The sequence below is a fragment of the Podarcis filfolensis genome (assembly GCF_964270895.1).
Source record: "Podarcis filfolensis genome assembly, chromosome: 6".
NCBI lineage: Eukaryota > Metazoa > Chordata > Lepidosauria > Squamata > Lacertidae > Podarcis > Podarcis filfolensis.
Window position 1 is genome coordinate 15,698,009 of NC_139609.1, and position 18,722 is coordinate 15,716,730.

At 42.3% G+C, this 18,722-nt stretch overlaps 1 long non-coding RNA gene across 1 annotated transcript; it reads left to right on the forward strand.

Annotated features, from left to right (window-relative positions):
• Window positions 1-380: 380 nt before the first annotated feature.
• Window positions 381-9,820, forward strand: LOC310765452. Its single transcript, XR_014549598.1, has 3 exons — window positions 381-1,155; window positions 8,843-8,909; window positions 9,620-9,820. It is a non-coding gene; the product is annotated as an uncharacterized lncRNA (long non-coding RNA).
• The last annotated feature ends 8,902 nt before the right edge of the window (window positions 9,821-18,722 follow it).

The following is an 18,722-nucleotide window of genomic DNA, read 5'->3' on the forward strand; positions in this document are numbered from 1 at the left end:
TGGGAAACAATTTCCACATAAATCAAAATCTAAAACTAAGAATACAGCATTAATATCACAGTTTAAAATGGCATAGGTAGAAAAATAACAGCATTTTTAAAATTATTTTTTTAAAAGGAGCCCTCTCTGTCCAGCAGCAGCAGTGGCAGCAGTCCTTTATAGCACCCATCAGGCCCTGCCCTAAGCCAGGTGGTGAGTGGCAGGACTGGGGCCCTCAGACAGCTATCGAACCTCCGGTTAACCCAATACCCCTTAATCTGATCTTCAAAGTCGCTATCAGAATAATCAGACATACTGGGATCTCTGATGAATCCAAAGAATCTCTCCTGGACTCACGTCCTCGTTTCCTGGTCCAGCGGGATCTCTTCTTCCTGTGCTGTGACCTATGAGATTCAGGACACAAGGAACTGTCAGAAAAACTAGTGGCGGGAGACCTACCTCTGCGCCAAACCATCCGAGAACGGCGATGAGAAGAACGAGATTTTGCCATGCGCACCTCAGCCTGCTCCAAACGGGCAATAGTTCTGTCCCTGTTGGTCCTTCCCTAGTGACCAAGAAAAGAAATATTTATTATGTTGTAAACAAAATCTGCCCTTTTTTCCTTATGGGGTATGCAAGAGCCTGTGTAGAGTCTTTAAGTGGGTTTCCTATTGGTAGGAGAAAATAACAAAGGCCAACCAGAGAATACTGAGAAGTAAAGCAGCTAGTAAGCCTGATCTTTATAAAACTGTTGCAACAGGGTGCTCCCCTCACACACAGAAGGACGGAGGAGGACCCAGAACAAAGGTGTGCCTGCCCTTATATAGACATTTTAAATTCCCTGCCATGGAGCTCAAGACCACCCCTTCATACATCATACATACATCACAAAAGGGGTGTAACCCAAGACCACCCCCCACAAACATCATGTCTACATCACAGAAATTTGAATGTTGTTGTTTTTCCTGTCTGCCAGGTTATCTGATAATGCCTTATCTGATTGCTTTTCCTGGTAGTCTGGCCATTCCTTTGAAATGGTGATTACCCAATTCCTGAGACAATTCCCTCATGCCCTCCCTCCTTGAAGAGAAAACATTTGATCAGTTTGGGAGTCAAAATGGTTTCAGGTCGGTGCTCCAGACATGTGGTCCCCACATCCATCTACGTGCTTGGCTGGTACACCTATGAACATTTATTATATATATATAAGACCTTAATTTTTTTATTACAGTTAGAAGAGGAATCAGGGGAGGAAGGGGGGAAGGACTCACCCGATGTCTGGAGGAGAGAGCTGACCGCTTGATGGTGGTCACAAGGCTCCCAGATGCTGTCGGAGAGCCAACCAATGTTGCCTTCTTGCCTCCAGTAGAAACACGTTGTGGGAGCACACTTCCTCCCCGAAGAGAGCACCCTCTTCTTAATCTTTTTGGTGACCTGCACGGCTCGGCTAGGAGCACCCCTTACGCGTGTGAGGTGGACAAATGACCTCTTGTTGTTCAGTTCTGCTAGCAGGCGACATGATAGTGCTAATATTGTTGTTACTGTTACTAGTACAATATTTTGTTGCTGTTTAGTCGTTTAGTCATGTCCGACTCTTCGTGACTCCATGGACCAGAGCACGCCAGGCACTCCTGTCTTCCACTGCCTCCCGCAGTTTGGTCAAACTCATGCTGGTAGCTTCAAGAACACTATCCAACCATCTCGTCCTCTGTTGTCCCCTTCTCCTTGTGCCCTCCATCTTTCCCAGCATCAGGGTCTTTTCCAGGGAGTCTTCTCTTCTCATGAAGTGGCCAAAGTATTGGAGCCTCAGCTTCACGATCTGTCCTTCCAGTGAGCACTCAGGGCTGATTTCCTTCAGAATGGATAGGTTTGATCTTCTTGCAGTCCATGGGACTCTCAAGAGTCTCCTCCAGCACCATAATTCAAAAGCATCAATTATTCGGTGATCAGCCTTCTTGATGGTCCAGCTCTCACTTCCATACATCACTACTAGTACAATATTAATATTATCTTAATAAGGAAAAGGACTGAAAAAATTAGGAAGTGATATAGCAAAGAATTAGAAGGAAGAGCCACAGAGCCGCAGAATATAAGCCTACGCTTAGGGAAAGCTGTGAATATAAAACAGAAACCGTTACCATCTGAATGTGTGCACATTCTTAGAAGCCAACGGAAACCTCCCAGGTGGGAGGGGAATTCTTTAAAGGGGCACACCATACCCAGGCCCAACAAGCGTAGTCAATTATAGCAGCTAAAGATTCCATGCTGGCGCAGCAGAGACAAGATGACTGTGAAACAATTATAGAAATAAATTGTGCAGGCAGAACTGTAGAGTTGGAAGGGACCCCAAAGATCATCCAGTCCAATCCCCCGCAATGCAGAAATATTCCACTACCCCACCATAAGGATCAAACATGCAACCGTGGCCCCATCAGCATCATGCTTTAACCTGCTGAGCTGACCAGGCACTGAAGAAGAGAATACATAAATGCAGGCTGCCACATGAAGAGTACCATAGATCACATGAGAACTAACCATGCATTGTAACCCCCCATGTGTGCGCATGCCTATGACCTCATGACTAATTAATAGTTAATTAACAGTATCCTCCCCTCGTGTTACTGAAAAGAGGGTTAGAAGGGGCTCTGGGTCATCTAGCCCAGCCCCCCATATACCAATACCAAAATAGATTAGCCCAGAGGCCTCTGGCCTCCTTTAAATCTGAGGAGTGGACCAAAGGGAAGCCTGCTTCGGCACGGTCCGCTCCTCCTAGCTGCATCCACTGCAGATTCGCAGATTCAAATGGCTGGGTTGTGGCGGGAACCCAGTGGCCTCCATGGTGACCCCAGGAGGAGAGCAATGGCCACAGGACCAGCATGGCTCTGGGAAGATGGCGGTGCAGTGCGCAGGGCTGCAAACGTCGCCCACTGCTGGGACATGATGAGCGGCCATTAATGGTTCCTCGTCCTCCTGAGAAAAAGTGACAAGTGGGTTGCCTCAGGGTTCTGTCCTGGGCCCGTTGTTGTTTAACGTCTTTATAAATTACTTGAATGAAGGAATTGAGGGATTGCTCATCAAATTTGCTGATGACGCCAAACTGGGAGGCATAGCTAATGCTGCAGAAAACAGATTCAGAATTCAAAATGACATTAACAGATTGGAGAACTAGACGGAAGCCAACAAAATGAATTTCAATAGGGAAAAATGTAAGGTTCTGTACTTAGGCAGGAAGAACCAGATTCACTAATATAGGATGAGGGACACCTGGCTTCCTAGCAGTACCTGTGAAAAGAATCTAAGGGTCTTGATGGACCACAAGCTTCACATGAGTCAACAGTGTGATGCAGCAGCAAAAAAAAGCTAACACTATTCTAGGCTGCATCAACAGAATCAAGGGAAGTAATAGTACCACTCCATTCTGGCTTGGTCAGACCACACCTGGAATTCTGTGTCTGAGCACCACAATTTATGAAGGATGTTGACAAGCTGGAACGTGTGCAGAGGAGGATGACCAAGATGATGAAGGGTCAAACCAAGCCTTATGAGGAGCAGTTGAGGGAGCTGGTATGTTTAGTCTGGAAAAGAGGAGATATGATAGCCATCTTCAAATATCTCAAGGGCTATCACATGAAAGAGGGAACAAGCTTGTTTTCTCCTGCTCTGGAGGGTAGCACTTGAACCAATGGCTTCGAGTTACAAGAAAGGAGATTCCGACTAATAATAATAATAATGATGATGATAATGATAATGATAATGATAATTTTTTATTTATACCCCATCCTTCCCATTTCAAAAACTGGTCTCAGGGCAGCTAACAACAAATTTAAAACACTTAATTGTAAAAGCAGCATAAAATACAGTATTAAAACAGGAATAACAAAAAAAAAAAAAAATCAAAATTCAGAAATCAATTTAGGGGAAATAAGCATTAGATAATCACCAGGGCTGGCTAGCTGGCTGAACTGGTCCTACTTGGGCCAGCGAGGAGGCCAGGGGAGAATTAGCTGTGGGATCTCAGAGCGGGTAATCTTCATACAAGGGGAAGGGGAGGGAAGAGAAGGGAAGTAAAAGATGAGGCTGAATTCACATTAAAGGCCCGGCAGAATAGCTCTGTCTTACAGGCCCCGTGGAAGGAGGTTAAATCCTGAAGGACCCTAGTCTCCTGGGACAGAGCATTCCACCAGGTCAGAGCCATCACTGAAAAGGCCCTGGCCCTGGTGGATGATAGTCTGGCTTCCTTAGCGCCCGGGACCTCTAAACTATGGTTATTCATGGACCTTAAGGCTCTCTGCAGGGCATACCAGGAGAGGCGGTCCCGTAAATACGAGGGCCCTAAACATCTGGAAGAACTTTCTGGCAGGAAGAGCTGTTTGACAGTGTAACGGACTCCCTTGGGACTCTCCTTCCTCGGAGGTTTTTAAGCAGATGCTGGATGGCCATCTGTCAGGGATGCTTTAGCTGAGATGCCTGCATTTTAGGGGGCTGGGCTAGATGACCCTGGGTACCTTCCAACTCTACAATCCTATGAAACATTATCTCTGTCCACAAGTGCAAAAACAGAAAGCGAGAGAAGTGCTCCAGAGACTCCTGCAGGCAAAACCTGCTTTCCGTCTCCGCAGCCTGTTCTTCTGCAAATGTTCCCTCCCTGCTTTGCTCTTTGGTATCCTGCATGCATTCCTCTGACATGCACAGTGCTTCCTAGCCTCACAGTGCCCATAAAATCCTGGGCCCATAAAAGCCAGGGTCTAATAATAAATGAGCACATTATGGTGTGAGTGGAGTGCTGGGAACGCAATGAAAAGCGACTCTTCTAACAACCGCCTGCCACCTAACTTGCCTGCATGTTCCACGCCTACTGATCCCAGGTACCTGCCTGAAGTTATTCTTAACAAATCAAGCTTGTCTCCCGGAGTTATATTAGGGATGCAACATAGGTTGCCTAATGTACAAGTGAAATGTTACTCTGTCCCTATTGTTTGCAGGTGCCGTAAATGCCAGACTTTCTCTCTTTGCTTTTATTATTTCCCAACCTTTCTTCTGTCCCCTAATCATAAACCTCTCCCGGCTTTTAGAAAATGCCATTCTGCCTTTCAAGCCGATACAATAGGTCACATCAGGTAGAGCTGAACCAGCAAAGGGATCATTATAGCAAAAGTTATAATGTGACTCAACGCTACCCAAGGATTCTTATACATTTTTATTTTTATTTTTATTTTTTAAAAATGTCAACTTGATGAGCTCAACCTGGGAGAGCGTTTAACCCTCTTCAAATCATTTCTGAACAATATCGTGCAGGTAGTATTGTGGAAGCACATAAGGAAAGGAATCCCCATGGGGAGACTTTGAAATTTGTCAACAAGCAAACCCATATCACTATTTCAGTTAATACCTTTTGCATCCCTTCCTGCGTTCCCTTGTCAACCAAGGTAATCAGGGAGGTTCAAAATAGGCTCAAGCAGTGATCTGTCAGGGAGCTAGTATCCTGGAGATGGTCATGCCTGCAAGATATCCACAATTTTCAGAGCCCCAACCCAGGGAAAACCCCACTCTGTTTTTAAGAAAGAAGCTACCTACACCCATCCCTAAATTATGCATATTTATTAGGGATGCGGGTGGCGCTGTGGGTAAAACCTCAGTGCCTAGGACTTGCCGGTTGTATGGTCGGCGGTTCGAATCCCCGCGGCGGGGTGAGCTCCCGTCTTTCGGTCCCAGATCCTGCCCACCTAGCAGTTCGATAGCACCCCTAAGTGCAAGTAGATAAATAGGTACCGCTTTATAGCGGGAAGGTAAACGGCATTTCCGTGTGCGGCGCTGGTGCTGGCTCGCCAGAGCAGCTTCGTCACGCTGGCCACGTGACCTGGAAGTGTCTCCGGACAGCGCTGGCCCCCGGCCTCTTAAGTGAGATGGGCGCACAACCCTAGAGTCGGTCACGACTGGCCCGTATGGGCAGGGGTACCTTTACCTTTACCTTTATGAGAGCTAAAGTTGGAAGCCCCCCCCCCCAAAGAAGCCAAAGTTGTGCATAAACATTCTTTTTACCCTATGATGATGCCAGAAATTATAGTTGTAGATCATGTAAGTATTTCTTCTCGCTAAGGCAGGTGCAACCCACCATCATTCCTGTATCCACAGAAAGAGAAGGTGGCTTTATCAACAGCTCAAGGTAGAGTTGGAGAAGACCTCTATCTTGATCCCAACAACCCCATGCCTTTTAATTCTTCCCATAACCAAGTGTCCCCCCCTTTTCTTTCTTATTCCAATTTCCTTCTTTTTCGGCTTCCCTTCTCTTGTAGATTCTAAAATGCACCTCATTTCCCTGAAACAGTATCTGGGCCAGCAGGCAATTCTGATACAGGGGCTATATTTATCCATTGTAACAGATTCATAGTACTTAACATTCTAGTGGCTTTTATTTTTCTGTCTCTCCTGGGTACTACACACACCCAGCGAGATAATGATAAGACTAAGTCAATCCCATGCTTCAGGGTGTAAGACGATTGCCAGCTGGAATCATAGAACAGAAAACAAATCCCAATTTTCTTGTAAAAGCATTAGAGATTTGTTCAGGTATATTAGTGTGGATCATGAATTTATCAGCTGCACAGGCATAAGCACAAAGCAGGTTAATCAATATGTTCCATAGCAACCTTCTGGGTAAAAATTCAAGGTGACTGCTGTGACCTACAGAACTCTTAATAACCTGACATCCCCAGAAGTCTGTTCAAAGCAATCGGCTTTAGCCACTGCAAATAGTAAAGCAGGTGAATGACATCCTATGTTACCCATTGCAGATACGTCCCCAAAAATTGCTGTAAGTTGCTTAGAATAGCTGTGCTATGGAATTGCACTCTGATTTGTTTGTTTCTTAAAGGGGATAGAGTTAAGGAGGAAGATCTATATAGGTTAAAATTAAAACACAAAAGGGGGAAAATTGGTTCTGGCTGGACAGAGAACTTTAAGAAAGTACTGTTTAGAAAGTCCTATTTGGAGCTGTTTGTTTCAGGATCAGGACGCAACTAAATGCATAGACTGATTTATTACATACTAAGAGCACTATGGGCAAGTAAACATCAGATCTGGCTATCAAAGGACAAGGCTGAAACCATTTAACTGAAACAGGACAAAGAGTTGAGAGAACAGTTTCACATGCTCCCAAAGTGAAGATGTACCTTAGAAAAACAGCTTCACATCTGTATTTTTAACCAGAGTAGCTGGGCAGGGTAGAAATAAATTATTATTATTATTATTATTATTATTATTATTAATCCTGAATTCACACCCTTTAAACTTGGTAGTCACTGAAACAACTGGTTTCTTCAGTTTGGTTCCACAGATCTATAATTATTTCTCTGCGTTGACTCAGTGTTAGCAAATTCTAACTAGCCATGTATCAGACTTAGACATAACTGTTACGCCATTGAGCAAAACAACACGGAACTACTGAGATACCATCTTGGTAGTATCTATTATATGATGCTTAAATAAAGATATTTGATGACACAATCCTAAAAGGTTTGTCTGGAAATACATGTTGCATGGTACAACATCCATTTTGAAATCAATCAATCCATTTTGGGGGGTGGGTGCAAGTAGTCAGTCTTGCCCAGGGCACAAAATAGCCTGACAGTGGCACTGCCAATAAGTTTTCTATCCCAATTCAATGCATTGTTGTTTAGCACTTTAACTCCAAATCTTTTAAACTGCCCTCACATGTATAAATTTCTATTTTTATCTGACTACATCCTGGTAGTTCATGTTAAGTAAAAGTTTTTCTAGTGTTAAATATGTAACTATACACAGAAAAACAAGATGTAAAAAAAATATATCAAGAAGCGGAATGCCCAGTTTTAGAAATACTAATGACATATTTAAATTTCAGGTTCATAATATATGCATAAACATGATAGAGCCCTGCATTCTTCATGAACTTGGATTTTGTTCAGATCCAATGAAGAACTCCTTCTTCCTCCTCCACCCCCCCCCCCCGCAATTATCTTCCAGCTCTGAGGGAGGAGTGAAGTCCTGGTCTGCAGCTTTTGGTGTCCCTCTTATCCATGGCACATGCAACACAGAGTAGGAAAGTAACATACCCAAGGACAGGTTGGAGAAATTCTATTTTCCATGGTTCTTGCACATTTTGCTCTAGACTGATTCATGTGTCAGGAGGCGAGGAGGACAGATCAAGTGGTGTGGAACTTTTTGCAGCCTGGGGGATGAATTCAGCAACCTTCTAGGGGCTGTGGGGTTGCAGAGGTAAAAGTGAGCAAAGCAATGAATTCCAAAAATACAGTAGGCATGTTTCCATATATACATACATGCTCACACACCTCTCTCCATCTTCCATCCAATAGGCATTATCAGAGGTCTGGTCCAGCCAGGCAAGAAGGGTGTGTGGCCTGGGGAAATTGGAGGTGTGCAGCCTGATGAGAGTCTTTGGGGCCAGAGAGAGAGGTCCGGAGTGTGACATTTGATCCCTGGAACTGAGGTTCTCCATTCCTACTCCATTGGGTCAAAATTCTCTTGGTGAACAAAATGACTCCTTCTGTTAAGTTGTGGGTGAACATATCAGACGACACAGCGATTCTTCAAACAGCTCTTGTTTATTCACAGGCCAGGACAGAACTGAACAGAAGGGTTCAGTCAGCCTGCTTATATAGAGCTCCAGTACAATGTAACTGTAACAATTTTCTAAAACTATCCAATCACTGAATGTCACTTTCGATCCCTTATTTGTATAACTATCTACAGTATCCCCCTGCTGGCCCAGGGTGAGAACTTTAGTACATAACACCTTCTGTTTGTGGAAGGGCAAGTCTTGATCTAGTGCATACCCATGTGAGCAAGACCTGTTTCTCTTCTGCAGGAGCAATCACCATAACGATTTAATGAGGAGAGTGAGAGAGCCCAGCTGGAGCAGCCACACCTGTCAGGTAAGGGATTTGCCGACTCACAGAAGCAGCAATTTTGAGCAAAATTAGAACTCTCAGAAAAGAAAGGTATTTTGCCCCAGCTGCTCCTAATTGCACACTTCAGATTGAACCTGAAGAAGTTCACCCATCTCTACCAAGTATAAAGTCTCCCTCCAACTGTTTAACCCCTTTGCCCCAAGTGCATCATCTCTCCCTTCCCTATGTAAGTGGATAAATGGATGACCAAATGGAACACCATCCTTTACTATTATAAATGAGGAGGGGAGCTCAAAATAGACGTTAACTCTCCATAACACCAGCCAATCATGTATTTAATTGGATATATTTTCCTTACATGTTCAGTAGAAGCAGTAAATGGGCATTGAATCTCCACACTGCCAGCCAATCATGTATTTAATGTGATACATTTTGCTTCAATTTGAAATGGAAGAGAATATAGTTTTCTTGTGCTCACAATTAAGAGCTTGGTCCATTTTTTAAATTGTTAGCCATTTGGCTACTTTTTATCTTCCATCACAATTCATGAGAGAATCAGGCATGTAATTTCTGAGCTTCTACCCATTTGAATTTTTGAGACTGAGAAGCACCTAACATTGATTGGAATGTCTCCTATATTTCTATCCAAATAAGTCTTTAACTTAGAGATAGGCATGTATAAATAACTTCTAATCTTTCAGTCCTCATGCCATCGTTCCAATCTGTTTCAACAGCCGGTGCAAAGGTGTCAAGTGTGTGTCAGTTTTCATACGACCATCTTACTACTTAGCCTTAGTCAACAACAGATAAAGTTGGGAGAATGAGAGACTTTCCCCAGTTGACAGTTTTCTTGGCTAAGAAGAAGCAGGATGGCAGGCACAGATGGAAAAGTTCAGCTCAGAAATGTTATCAAAAGGACAGCAGGAGTCATTTGATTTGCCGTGTCCAGAGGATATAAATGTCTTCAAACCATTCTATAGAGGGCACGAGAGATTGGTTTCCTTTATTTTAATGCTGTGACTCTAGAATATGTTGTCAAAAACAAAAATCAAGTGAAGAATGGTAGTGCAGTGAAAAAAGCAATTTGAGAGGCAGCAATTCCCTCCATAACAGTCAGTGAGGACAGCAGCAGTGTCAAAGAGAATCAAATTGTTTGCATTTATACTTCTTTTGCTAAAATGCACGTCTTAAGCATGAGTGTGCAATAATCCCTGGGTATGAGAGATACATTATTCAGTGTCCTGTGGAATCCCCATCAATGGAACCTGGATGGGGGGGGGCACGTCAAAACTTCTGCCATTACTGAAACAGTGTGCTACATAAAGGTGGTACCAACAGAACACTTATGTGGAAAAAGCTACCCAGGAACACCACTAAGGCACAGATGAATTAACGTTCATATTACAATATTTCTATACCACCTATCAATTGAAAACAACATGTATAAAGGAACTACCAGATTTCAAAAAAAAAATAAAAAATGACAGTAAATAACCGGCCAAATTATAGCGAGGAGAAGAAGCAGAAACTGAGCAAGATTTGTCAAGGGGAAGCAAATACTAATATAAATCCCCCCTCTTTTGAATAAAATACCGCAAAGCCAGCAGAAGCCAGCAGATCTAATCATCTTGGCAATGGGATTTCATAAATGGGATCCTGCTCTTGAAGAAGCTCTGACCTGGGTATACAGGGACTAAAATATTGGGGGAACATGTAAGGTGCCACCCCAAAGATCTTAATCTCCAAGTCTCCACCCCATTATCCAGCCCAGACACTGAGGTCCAGCGCCGTGGGCCTTCTGGCAGTTCCCTCGCTGCAAGAAGTGAGGTTAGAGGGAACCAGGCAGAGGGCCTTCTCGGTAGTGGCACCTGCCCAGTGGAACGTCCTCCCAGCAGATGTCGGCAATAAACAACTATTTTATTTTTAAAAGACAACTGAAGGCGGCCCTGTTTAGGGAAGTTTTTAACGTCTGATGCTGTATTGTTTTTAAAATTTGGTTGGAAGACACCCAGAGTGGCTGGGGAAACCCAGCCAGTTGGGCGGGGTATAAAAAATAAATTATTATTCTTATTAATGTGTGGGTAGACATCTGGGAGACAGGAGTCTTTAATGGGGCAGAGCCCAAAATTTCACCCTTCATGAAGGAGAAAGAGTGAACCATGCAAAAAATCTGGCAATGTGGAGTGCTCTTGTTTAGTATTCCAGCCAGCCATGCCCACTTCCAGTCTACTCTATTTGATTCCCATTCCCGGTTTCCCAATCCTCCCCCCATCTTGTTAGCTTTTTTTTAAGCCACTGAACATGCTCACTCCTCATTGGCCTGTTTGGGGAACTTCTTGCTCTTCTTGTTTCCCACAACTTGTTGAACATCTAAAGGGACCCTAAGAACCCCAGAAAACCCATCGGGCAAGTGAAGACTTGTCTACAATAACAATGCCTACTCTCATTTTGATTAGTTTTCAGAAGTCCCATTATAGGTAATGGGAAATAACACAGGTGATAAATGGGATTGTAACAAGACAGCAATTGGATACCAAAGAGTGTTCATTAGATAACTGTCTTTTTTATTACCCTCTACAAAATTGGCATTCTGTGAAATTGTACAATTTATTAAGTCATTCATTTTTTTGTTATCGATCTACTTATTGGGGTTATTGCAAATTTGTGTGTGACAGGGCTAGGTTGAAGAGAAGTCTGGTGACAATGAATGGTGGCATGAACAATGTTAAAACATTTAGAAAATGATCTTCCTCTGCCAATTGATAAATTAGATTGCCCTTAATAGGAAATCACAATGGCCCATTAGACAAATAGTGGGGAAAATTTAAAATGCTGTATATCACCAATATTGTGTTAATCTTGGATCTTCTTTGAACAGATGTGTTGGCTTGTTATGAAATAAAGGGCCATTGAGAAAATTAAATGTTTTACACAAATGATAAAATGTCCCAAATGATTAACTGAGGGTTTTTATTCTCTTTGAATTATGTGGCTTAATGCCCCAGCGAGTTAAAAGTAGTTGAGGTAATTGTTTTACCTGCATCACTAATTGATTCTTCAGAGATGCAGGAGTTCCCATGAACACAGCTGGTCAAAACTGAAGCAAAAATATCCGTATTCCAACACCATATTCCTAGTCCTCCGAATCACAGTTTGAGAATTGGGAATGAGCTATGAGGTCTACCACCCTCCTTTTTCACGTTAATAGAATATTTTCTGGTTTTGTCAAACCACCGTTTGCCATAACATCAAAACTAAAAAATCCATGGTTAGAGCAATCCCTCCAAACCACGGTTGCAAACTATAGTTTAGTTTGGAGACATTGCTCAAGCAATGCATTAGCTGGTTTGCCACAATAAAATTACATTTGTGCATATCCATTTATTTCACAAATCTTTGAAACCTTTGGCAAAAAAATTGATTGATCTCTTTTAGACTTGATAGTCTGGTTAACTATAACTGCACACACTCACCTTGATATCTGAATATATGAAAGGAAACAAAGTACAAAGGTCTCCTTTTCTTTTTGTTAATGGACAGATTATAAGACTCACCTTTGCCTACTTTTTCTTTCTTGCTCCTTTTTCAATATTATTTAATTTAAAGGATGCTTATACCAGCTACTTTTATGCAGTGGTAGGTAGGCAACACTGATATAAGCTAACTAAAATCAAGGGCAGAACAAAGAAAAGTGTGCCCAACAACAGAATGTCATGAAACTGTCATAAAAAAAATAATATTTTAGTTGACAAAGTTGTTCTTCCTGCACCTCAGAACTATTATACCAAGAACACACTCTAGGACAATCTTTCCCATCCTTGGATTGCTAGATGTTGAAAGACAATTCCCATCATCCCTAACCACTAGCCATGGTTGTAGTCCAACATCTGGGAACTTAATATTGCTCCTCTTTAGCATGGCTTTCCCCCTTGTTGTAGATTGCGTAGATGTTTATTTTAGATATACAGTGGTACCTCGAGTTGCAGACACTTCAGGTTACAGATGCTTCAGGTTACAGACTCCGCTAACCCAGAAAAAGTACCTCGTGTTAAGAACTTTGCTTCAGGATGAGAACAGAAGTCACGTGGCATCAGCAGGAGGCCCCATTAGCTAAAGTGGTACCTCAAGTTAAGAACAGTTTTATGTTAAGAACGGACCTCCAGAACGAATTAAATTCTTAACCCGAGGTACCACTGTAGCTGATTTCATAGCTCATTTTGTGATTTTCTTCTACCTTTGTATTTACCAAGTTGCATGTGTATTGTGTCTTCCCAGATGTAAGGTATACTGAAGACATTGCTGGGAAACAACCGTATGATTCAAACAACAACAACAAAAGATTTGAGAGGACAAACATGGGGATAAATATTGATAGATACAAGGATAATATAACTTCCACACTGCAATTTTCAATCAGTTCACAAACAATTATTTTGTCCTGAACAACCCATCAGATAAGGTTTCTACATCCTACCAGGTTGGGCAAAACGTCCTGTCCACAACCCAGGGTTATGTGATTGTTGCCATTTGCTGAACTGAAGGAGTGTGAGATGAACACTAGGCTGATGGTCAACATTCTTACCTCTGATGTTGCCAGTTGCCTCTTTGGAGGGAGGGAAATGAAAGGATCACATATCCCCACACTGTCCCACAACAGGAAATATTAGAAATATATAGTACTAGTCTAAATCTTTCTCTGTACAAACAAATAACTGCTGTGTCTATTAAAACCTGAATTTCAGTCCCAAAAATTTAGACCACATATAAGAAACCCCCAGGTTACCTGGATACTCAATTAAACTGGGCCAGAATTGAAGTATTTGTGGGTAACTTCAGTGGTTTAATAATTTTAAAAAAAGAATTCCCCCTGGATGTCTAAATCCAACTGCAGGGCAAGAACTCAGGAGATCTTTAAAATCATGCAACAAAGCAAAGCATAGAAATATAGGCTGTTAGACCTTTAAAATAACCCTTTTAAGTCACTTTCAAAACTTCCCCTTTCTTCCCCTTTAGCATAGAAAAGATCACACAGTTTGGTAAATTTTTTTTAAAAAAGGTTTTTACTTACAAACCTTTCAAAGGTCAGATACAGGTGCTTTTTCATACAGCAGTCTGAAAACACAGGCAGCAAAACTTAGGTTAGAAAAACGTAGACTGCCATTTTGTGTACACTTATCTGGAATTAAGACTGTAGACCAATATCCAGTTTCCTGGAAGTAAGCCCTATTGAATTCAATGGGACTTAAGCAAACATGAATAGGATTGCACCAAATGGGACGTACTTCAGAGTAAACTTGCATAAGGCTACTTGCTTGGATCATTCCTAATGGAAATAAAAGGAAGGGAATTGACTTAAAACTGAAAAAGACATTGGATAATATATTTGGAAATTATTCAAGCTATTCTAAAAAAATAAATAAAAATACTCTACATTAATACAGTCTGGTGTTGTTTATGAAGTGATACTCTAATGTGTTACTCATTGATTTCGTTGAGCAGATTGTACTCTTAGTGTCAAAGCTCTCTAGCTTTCTAGCCCTTGGGGAATGGTCCAGACTCTTTCTCCTCCTCCCCTGCCTCAAACCTTCACAATCCTCTTTCCCTCTTCTGTCCCACTACGGAGCCAAAATCAATAAGCATTTATATTAGCACACACTGAAATGCATGACATAAAAGAAAACATTTTTTTAATCTCCCACAGTCTGCTATTTTCAAAGCAAGGGTATGTTTTTATATTTCATTCCTTTGTCACCACAGCTAAGGTTCATAAACTTGTTTCATCAGTTCCAAGAGGCTCTCTTGGTTTCAGCTATATTTTCAATCACATTTTCGATCAATATGGCAGTGCATTTTTTTTTAGCAGCTAATGAAAGCTTTGTGTATGATTTACTGTTTGTTTGTTTTTTCCTTGCCTTTTCTTAGCCAGCTTTTATTCTACCCATCTGGTCAATTGTGTTGACCATAATGAATTAAATAAAATAGCATGGAGAGCTGGGAAGCTCAGATATTTAAAACAAACTCTGAGAATGACTCCGACATAATATGGGCCCTATCCCATAAAATTGTAAGAGATATTTTCCTTTGTTCAGCTTCTGTGCGTGGCATAGAATAGTCTTCCCTAACATGGTTCCCTCCTCTGGGAACCACACCTCTGATCAGTCAGCATGGACAATGGTCAGGAATGATGAGGATGGAGTCCAAAACATCTGGAAGTTCACAAAACATCTGGAAGCTTGGAGGGAGTCCCAAACATCTGGTGGGGGAAGGCTCACAAACAGCATGGGATCAATAGATGCCATGTTGCTTTTCCATATCCTTCAACATTTCTCCGATGAAAATGGGGACATCCTAAGGAAAAGTGATGCCATCCCATTCAATATATGACCCCCCCCCCCAATCTGATGCAATCAGCCAGGTATAAAATAATGATTATGGACAGTATTGAAAAAGTTAACTATTTTCACAATAACTAGGTGGACATGTGCAATTTCTACCTCACACACATTATTGGTTTCAAACAAACACGAAATCAGATCTGGCGAATATTCTGTGCAGCCGTAATTAAGCTGTCAGCAGTACAACTTGATGTTGTTAGTCCCTTAGTTGTGAAATAAAGGAAGGCATTGCCAGATATTCTTTATCAGTCAGTTTAAATGATGAGAGAAGGGGCATGATGCTAAAGAACTCTGTCAAGTAAGCATGAATAAATATTGTCATCCACTCAGAAGCATTCCACAAATGTGGGATGTTGTATTAATGAAGGTTAATGGGGAGCACAGAGGGAAAAGGCCTTGTTTGTCATTCACTAGATGCACTTATAGTGCATTTGAAAAAAAGAAAAGACAGAACATCTGAACATTTTATTCAGGAGGAAAGGGTCATGCAGATCAGGACAAAGGTTGCAAACAAGAGAGGCTTTGAGTTGTTAAATTATTGGATGTGTTTCTTGTTTTGTTGTGGGTTTTTCAAAGCGCTACTCAATGGAACTAATTTAGTGAGGGGATTCAATGAGAGACCAGCAAATAACGTGAGTTTCTGAGATGCCGTGCTTTCTGGGTTCTGAATGCATTTTCATCACCACACCTTCAACAGAAATGCTCTTCAATCATTACTGCCATGAAAAAGCAACAAAAGTAGAAAAGGGCTGTGGGGTGAGGGCTGCCTTTAGCCCCTCTTCAGTCATTGCAGAGCTCATGCAAACTCTTCCCATGACCCTATAGCTCAGTAATGACCAAGACACCACGTCAGAGGCTGCAGAATCACTGCCTATGGAGTCAGACCAGGTTCCTGACTCTGAGCCTGCTACTGGTGACCAGGAGACCACTAAATACCTAGGCTGGTGAGGAGGAGTTCCTTAGACTAAAACCCACCTCACAAGAGCTCATATAGCCAGAGCTGTGACCAACACTAGCACTTTTGCCTGAGCTCAAAGAACGGAGTGCCTCCTTGTTGTTGTTTAGTCGTTTAGTCGTCTCTGACTCTTCATGACCCCATGGACCAGAGCACGCCAGGCACTTCTGTCTTCCACGGCCTCCCGCAGTTTGGTCAAACTCATGCTGGTAGCTTCGAGAACACTATCCAACCATCTCGTCCTCTGTCGTCCCTTCTCCTTGTGCCCTCCATCTTTCCCAACATCAGGGTCTTTTCCAGGGAGTCTTCTCTTCTCATGAGGTGGCCAAAGTATTGGAGCCTCAGCTTCACGATCTGTCCTTCCAGTGAGCACTCAGGGCTGATTTCCTTAAGAATGGAGAGGTTTGATCTTCTTGCAGTCCATGGGACTCTCAAGAGTCTCCTCCAGCACCATAATTCAAAAGCATCAATTCTTCGGCGATCAGCCTTCTTTATGGTCCAGCTTTTACTTCCATACATCACTACTGGGAAAACCATAGCTTTTACTATACGCCTCCTAACTTACCCCAAAGGGACCACCTCAGGCAGGAGGCCAGGGAATGTAGAAGTTCTCATGCAGGCTAGAGTTCTGGTCATTTATGAATTGCAGTTCTCCAAAAAGGAGTGACCCCTAGGAGATGTGGGCCTCAGTCTGCTGCTAGCCTTCGTTGGAACACGTTGCTCACCCTGTGGTGGTGATCTGCTTGGTCATACCTTATAGGCTCCTCTGCAAGACCCGAACAAGGCAGCATCTCCATGTTCTAGTGTAACTTTCTACTCATGCAGGTTTCCTGTGAAATTAAGAACATCCCAGTTGTCCTAAAACAGTCTTGCCAAGCAAATTAGGACCATTTAGTCACTACATATCGAGATGGGCTGTTATTGTTGTCTTGCTTGGGGGAAAACACTAAAATTAGAGAGAAGTCAAATTTAACTTTGTGGCACAGTTGTGGCTTCCCTGTGGCAAGCTCACACATAGGGGCCAGAGAGTTTCAACAAAAATGGAAAAAGAAGCATAAATTGTTTCAATTCACATTGTTCATAGAATAATAGAATTGTAAAGTTGGATGTCATCTAGTCCAACCCACTGTATTGCAGGAATGCTTAAAAATCTCCAATCAAAGAGACTCCACCACTTTGAGCCAGTGTGGTGTAGTGGATAAGAGCAGTAGACTAGTAATCTGGTGAACCGGGTTCACATCCCTGCTCCTCCACATGCTGCTGTTGGGTGACCTTGGGCTAGTGTTTGTGGTGGGGGAGGAAGGGAAAGGAGATTGTTAGCCACTTTGAGACTCCTTAGGGATATCAAATCCAAACTACTACCACTCCTCCTCCTCCTCCTCTTCTTCTTCTTCTTCTTCTTCTTCTTCCCAAGGGAGATCATTCCCCTGTCAAATAGCTCTTTCTGGCAGAAAATCCTTCCTGATGTTTAGTCGGAATCTCCTTTCTTGTAACAATGCCAGAGATTCGGTTCCCACCTTCTGGATAAGGTGAAAGCAAGCTTGCTCCATCTTCCATGCAACAGCCATTTAGATACAGTGGTACCTTGGGTTACAGATGCTTCAGGTTACAGACTCTGCTAACCCAGAAATCATGCACCAGTGGTGTGGCAGCAACGGGAGGCCCCATTAGCTAAAGTGGTACCTCAGGTTAAGAACAGTTTCAGGTTAAGAACGGACCTCCAGAATGAATTAAGTTCTTAACCCGAGGTACCACTGTATTTGAATATTAAACATTTGAATATTAAATATGAAGGAAATATAATAGCCATAAGTCTCCTCTATGTCTAGTCAGGAATGAACCAGAAACTTATATTAAATAGTGAATAGCAAGATGAATAACAGCTTATTTGACAGAAAGCAAACTACAGCCAAATGGAAACAGTGCTGAACAGAAACTGCTGCCATCCTACAGCCCTAATCTTAGCATCATTTGGACTCACATGAGAGGTGTGATTGGGCATTACAGTAGGGCAATTGTTGGAACATCTGAGAAATTTTGCCATGCTCTTACCTCACTTCTGTGATGGTAAGATCCCAAAAATAGCAGAATGAGTGGATTGATCTCATAAAAGAAGCAACCCACGAGAACAGTATGGAAGTGATGTGTTCATACTTGTGTCCTCTGCTGTAATCAGCAATACAGAAAATACGTGTGCACAGAGACAAAAGGGGAATTTGGGACTCACTTTGACTTCATTCCAGATTGCATGTTTTGTTTCAAGTGTAACACTTACCCTTGGTTTGGAAAATCTAAAATCTGGGGTGTCTTCCTATGGACTATAATCGGGAAATCAACAAATGGCTATTTTTTTTAAAAAAGTTTTGTCAGACTTCGTTTACATTTGCAGACCCAGTTGGTATGAAGCCTGCTAAAATTCAACCAAATAGGTGACAGTGTTGTTTTTCTACAAGAAGCCTTCTGAGTCTGAGAGGTGGTTGTATTGTT